Consider the following 6445-nt stretch of genomic DNA (forward strand, 5'->3'; position numbering starts at 1 on the left):
TCTTCACATTTTTACCCAACGTGGACCCCGGGGTCAAACAGAACCTGTGTGGCTTGGCAGGAACATTGCCCTGGAGCTGTGTGACACAAGAGGCTGCTTTGCACGATCTACAATTATGCATAGTTTGCTTACCCCCCTCCCCCTTTTTTCTCCTATTTTTATAACAAGGCTGATTTCTTAAAGGAACTTCATTCCCAGAGGATTTTTTAAAACAACATCTATGTAGCTATATGACCTCAGTCATGTCCTTAAAAGTGATTTGTTTCTCAATTTCCAGATCTGCAAATATGGTTGCAAATTTTAGCTTCTTTTGTAATCTCAGTGATTAGCAAAGTGCTTGGGACATAGTAAGTGCTTAACAAATGTTTACCGATTGATTGACATCATGGAATTTATGGGATGGTGGACAGCTGGGTGGTACAGTAGATAAGGCATCTGGGCTGGAATCAAGAGGACCTAAATTCAAATTGGACACTTACTATCTGGGTGACACAGGAAAAGTCACCTAACCCTGATTACCACCATACCATATCCCCACCCCCCAAAAAAGGATTTATGGGAGGTAAATTTTGTATGTTATGGACATAAATTACTTTGGACATTAGAAAAGCTGTATAGGAATGTAAGCATGGCGTTGATGAAAATTCTATAGCAATATTAGTTTAAGAGTTTTGTTTATTCTTCACAGTATTACAATAAATTTAAGAGATTTAGATTTTGAAGTCAAGGCCCATAAACTTGATTTTTAAAAAATTATAACTGTATCTTAATATAGTTTCCTTTGTAAACTATGTACATAAAATTTTAAGCATTTACAAACATTTAAAGAAGGTTTCTATAGGCTTCACTAGATTGTAAGATAAACACACATAAAAGTAAGGACCTCTGCCTTCAAGATTATCTAGTTCAAGCCCCTAATTTATGGGTGAAAAAAACTGGGAAATTAAAGCTCTACCTAGGGCCACATGAGTACAAAATGGCAAGGTTACTGGACTCCAATTCCAGGATTCTTTCCAATGTTCCATCTTCAAGCTTACAAAAAAAATTTTTTATAACAGTAACAGCTAATATTTATAACAATTACATAGTCCCTCTTAATTTTTAATATTTTTGTTGTTATTAAATGGATTTTTCCCAATAGAACTACACATTAAGGAACCTGTCATTCTTCTAGGGTACAGTTTTCTATTGTTCTCATTTTTCAAAAGGCACTTATATTAATACAAGACTATAATCTGAAATCAAGAGCCTGTTATTAGTCAACACCAAAGACCAAATCATTACTTATTTTTCCTTTAATCCTTATCAAAAGGATTTTTTGTTTGCTTAATTTGGAACCTCAGCCCAGTGGTCAACAATCTCTGGTCCATGGGTCAGATTCAGCCCCACAGATAAGTAACTATACAACAGCTGCTTCTCAGGGTCATGTGCCAGGGAGGCACCTCTCCTTTGAGAGCTTTCCTTGGTCCAGAAGGAGGAATGTGAGATCACTGTGTTAAAGAATGAGGACGATGCAATGGAAATCAATTTCAAGTAATGTAGTCTCCCTCATCCTAAAGAATGGATAGTTACTGCCTTCATGAGCATGGACTATCCTCATGAAGGAGACAATTGTACAAACAATTGTAAGGGGAATACTATGTCCTTTCCTATCCCTCCAGCTGTAACTGGCATGAGGGAGGGCAAATGCAAGACTGAAGGAATCTTAGGTTATTTATTAGAACTAGTAGGAACCTTAGAGATAATCTATCCAAGACTTATAGTGTAGAAACCTGATGTTTGGAGAGGAGTGACTTGTGCAAGTGGCAGCCTGGGACTAAATCCGTCATCCTACTGTGTTTTCCCTCTTCCTTGTCGCTTTCCTGAGAAATAAAGGCAATAAATTCTCTAGAGATACAGCATAGAATAGAGAACTCCATTTGAGAGTCAAGAAAAACTGGATTCTAATTTATCTCTCATTCTAGGTGCCTTAGTCTACTCTGAGGGTCCCCAGGCTGTTTTCTAAGACCAAAAATTACAGATGAGACGTCAATTTGCATAGAGGACTGAAGTTAACATCCTAGTAGTTGTATGAATCACTGTTATTCAATCTTGTTATTCTCTTCATAACCTCATTTGAAATTTCCTTGTCAAAGATACTAACTGGAGTGGTCCCATTTTCTTCTCCAGTTCATTTTTAGATGAGGAAAGTAAGACAGGAAGGGTTAAGTGACTTGCCCAGGATCATATAGCCAGTAGGTGTCTGAGGCCAGATTTGAACTAAGGAACAGCTTGTTTCGAAAGAAGCTTGTTTAAGCTTGTTTCAAAAGAAAGGATTAAAAAAAGGGGGCGGGGGAGGGAGTTAATCAGGTAATTTCTAAAGTTTTTTCTATACCAAAAGTTTTCTATTTTAGATTACAAATTAGTATAGTACATTTTCCCCATAATGTTTCTTTTATGATTATACTTTCATAAGTAACTGGTCCAGAACTCAGCTCCAGCCGCTCATACTTGAAAATGAAAACTTCCAAGGTTGAGGAAAATAGAGCTCTGAACTTGTTGTCAGGAAGACGTGAGTTCAAATTTATAATCAGACACTGTGATCCTGAACACGTCACTTAACCGGTTTGCCCACGTTTCCTTAACTTGTGAAATCAGATTAATGGAACCCATTTCACAGAGTTGTGAGGATCAAATGAGAAAACATCTGTAAAGCACTTAGCACAATAACTGGCACAGTAGGTGCTATATAAATGCTTATTTCCACCCTTAACCATTGGGCAAATTTAATTAGCCATAAGGTCATTTAACTATAGAGTTGGAAAGTTCAATCCTTATTTTACACATAAGAAATTTGCCCATTGTTAATTCTGTAAAGTTACCCATGCATATAACCTGTAAATAAAAGGCTAATAAAAATAAATAAAAAATAAAAGGCTATTAAATTAAAAAAAAAAAAAAAAGAAGAAATTTGCCCGCCATCCCAAACAAATCAAGTGAGTTACAAAAGGTTACGGGGCAGTAACTGGCAGTCTGAATTCAAATTCAGGTCTTTTAATCCCAAATCCAGAGCTACAACCCTTGGACAGGAGATCAATGAATGGTTTTCATTAAAAAGCCGAACCCATTTCTAAAAGATCCACCGTTTTTGCAGTTATTTAGGAGGAGGACTTTCATACCTGTACAAATTTCCTATTATGGAAATATCCTAAAGCAATGCAGATTAGCAATTCCTCTCCAACTCAGAAAACTGTATGAGACACTGAGAGGCTAAGTGAGCCGGATCCCGGATTGTTCCCGAGGCTGGATTTCAGCCCAGGTTTTCTTTATAACTTGAGCCTTCTCTCCGCTCTACCAGTTAGCCTCTGAAACTTGGGAACCTGAAATCTGAACAAGGGATTTCACCCCCCAAGCCTCTCCAGCCAAATGTAGTCCATCCTCCCACTTTCACGTGAAGGATTCATCACAGATGACTGTCGTCACACTCGCCTATAAACTAACCCATAGACATAATTTCGACCTGCATTTCCTCAATCTGCTGTCCCACAAGTATGGGGCATGAACATCTTCCAGTTCTACCCACCTCTTGCGAAAATGCAAAGCACTCATACGTGCTATAGTAAGTTCGGCTCGACTAAGAAAACCATTTTATCCAAGCTTTTTCCCAAAGTTGCCGATTCCCCGAGCTGCCGATTCAAAATCATTATGTTCTGAATATATAATCCCAAAGCTACAGAAATCTTCTTAATTTGGAGTCCAGAGATCCCCGACAGATTCGGGGGGTGCACAGCAGCTACCATCAAAACAGTCCTGGACCGCTCCAACGCAGCCCCGATTCAGTCTGGGCAAGAACGTAACTGAAATCTCTCACTTACCAGGTCGGGCTGTTGCAGATAACGAAGCTCGGTCCCGGCAAGCGAAGAAAGCCGCCAGAGCCCGGAGGCTCCCAGCTGGAGCTAGGAAGAGACGGACTCAGCCTGAGCAGGGTGGCTGTGGGAGGAGCCTCGTGGGGGAAGGAGCCAGAAGGGAGATGCATCCCTGGGGTTGGGGAGACCGGCCTTCTCTGCACGCGGATTTCTCCCTGATGCTGCAAACCCGACCTGCAAAAGGAGTTGCGGTGGTTCTTCCTGAGCTTGGCTTGATTAGAAGCTTTCGGACCTGGTCCTCACCAGCCTAATGATGATTTTAGGATATATCTTTTAAAATTGAGGGGGAAATTTGAAATAGAAATTGTTTGAGGAGCAGCCGGGTGGTGCAGCAGCTCATTGACCTGCAGTCGGGAAGGCTTATGTTCCCGAGTTCAAATTCGACCTCACCTGTGTGACGCTGGGCGGGTGACTTACATGACCTCCGCCCCATCCCCCAAAATAAAAGAAAGAATAAAATGGAAGACGTGGTATAATGGAGCAAGAATTGGTCTTCGATTAGGACGCGCGGTTGGGTTCAGGTTCTGCCTTTGAACTTTAAGGAGCGGTTATTTTAGTCAAACAATTTCATTATTTTCCAGCGGCCCCCAGGCAACTTTCAAAGATGGAATTATTCCTAGGAGGGTAGTGGTTGTGGTTCTCGCAGAGGACCACAAACATCTGGGCGTTGCCATACCAACGGCTGAAAACGTGTAACTCTTCCTCCTAATTTCAGATCCAGTTTAGAAAAGGACTCCACCCCATCTCTCTGGGTCCTTCCTCTTTAGCCACAAGAGCACTAAATCTGATTTATGATGATGATGATTTTTATTTTGGAAATGTCCTTCTTTGAAAACTTGGCTTCTTCTGCCTCTATGATGATTATTTTTATTTTGGAAATGTCCTTCTTTGAAAACTTGGCTTCTTCTGCCTCTATGATGATTATTTTTATTTTGGAAATGTCCTTCTTTGAAAACTTGGCTTCTTCTGCCTCTATCCTTTCCAATCTATTATCAAGCTTGGTTTGTAGAATTAAGAACTGGAAGTAACCTTAGAGATCATGTAGTATCCAAATACACCTCTTTTTTTTTTCTTTTCTTTTACAAATCATGAAACTGAAGTCCAGAGAGATCAAACAACTTGTTCAGTCTGAAAAAAGTAGTAAAGATCACTTCCAGTACTAGTTGTGTCCTAGGGTGCAATTTGGAATGAGGTGACTTGGATTTTAACTTTTGCTGTGAAGCAACTAGTGGCTCAGGGAATTGAGAGCTCTAGGTCTCTCAGGAAGATCTGAGTTCAAAACTGATCTCAGATACTATCTGTGTGACCCTTCACTTCATTTCTGTTTGCTTCAGCTTCCTCATCTGTAAAATGGGGATAATTGTAGCCCCTGTCTCCTAAGGGTTTTTGTGAGAATCAAATGACATAATAATTGTAAAGCACTTGACACCGAGACTGACACGGAGAAAGCACTATATTAATGTCAGCTATTATCATTAGTTTCATGATTGTATACAAAGCACTTAATGTTTCAAAAACTCAGTTTCTCTTCTGTAACATGAAGATAAAATTAGAATATGACCTGGATGTGTTATTTCACTGACATAAGGAACTCCTGGAAGGGAAAACTCTCCCTTCCAGTGGAAATTGGCACCTTCTTTGTAACTACAAATCTAGAAGATTATCTAGAGAATAGAGAGATAAAGTCACAAACATTGGGCCATATGAACTGGAATAAAGTCATTAATAGGTAGTAAAGTCAACATTTGAATCCTGGTTTTATTCCTACAAAAGGCAGCTCTCTATGCACTGCACAATCCTTCCTTGCTATGACAGATAAGGTAGCATTGGGAATCTAGAGACTTAGGTTCAAGTGCAGTTTGTGAAACATATTCTCCATATAGGCCCTGACAAGTCAATTAACCTCTCAATACCCCAGACAACATTTAAAGTGTAAGTTGCAGAACTGTATCTGACCCATGTTGATAGTAGATGCTTCTTCATGGTCGATGCATCAATGAAATCACAGATCCAGATTGAAAATAAATAAATCTGAAAAAGAAAAGAATGAAGGGATGTACAAAATCAAGCAGTAAATTTTCATTAGAATTATACTTAAAAACGTGTTAATTAATGTTTGTGGCAGCCCTTTTTGTAAGTGACAAGGAACTGGAAACTGAGTGGATGCCCATCAGTTGGAGTACAGCTGAATAAGTTACGGTATATGAATGTTATGGAATACTATTGTTCTATAAGAAACGATCAGCAGCATATTCAACATATATAAGACTGCTTGCCATCTAGGGGAGGGGATGGAGGGAGAGAGGGGAAAAATCGGAACAGAAGTGAGTGCAAGGGATAATGTTGTAAAAAATTACCCTGACGTGGGTTCTGTCAATAAAAAGTTATTATAATTTTAAAAAAAGAAAGAAAGAAAATGAAAGACAAAAAAAATCTACCTGATTTAAAAAAAAAAAAAAAAAAAGAAATGATGAGCAGAATGATTTCAGAGAGGCCTGGAGAGACTTACATGAACTGATGCTGAGTGAAATGAGCAGAAC

General features: G+C 39.2%; 1 protein-coding gene across 2 annotated transcripts in view; it reads right to left on the minus strand.

Moving 5' to 3' along the window:
• Positions 1–3947, minus strand: part of FAM214A (family with sequence similarity 214 member A) — a 117276-nt gene extending 113329 nt beyond the window's left edge. The window contains exon 1 of one of the 2 annotated variants that reach the window (XM_031955224.1): positions 3855–3947. The gene's annotated coding sequence lies outside the window, so the exon portion shown is untranslated. The remainder of the gene's footprint in view (positions 1–3854) is intronic. The other variant, XM_012545563.3, reaches the window with a different exon arrangement.
• Between the last annotated feature and the right edge of the window lie 2498 nt (positions 3948–6445).

Source organism: Sarcophilus harrisii, chromosome 2 (genome assembly GCF_902635505.1).
Source record: "Sarcophilus harrisii chromosome 2, mSarHar1.11, whole genome shotgun sequence".
Taxonomy (NCBI): Eukaryota; Metazoa; Chordata; class Mammalia; order Dasyuromorphia; family Dasyuridae; genus Sarcophilus; species Sarcophilus harrisii.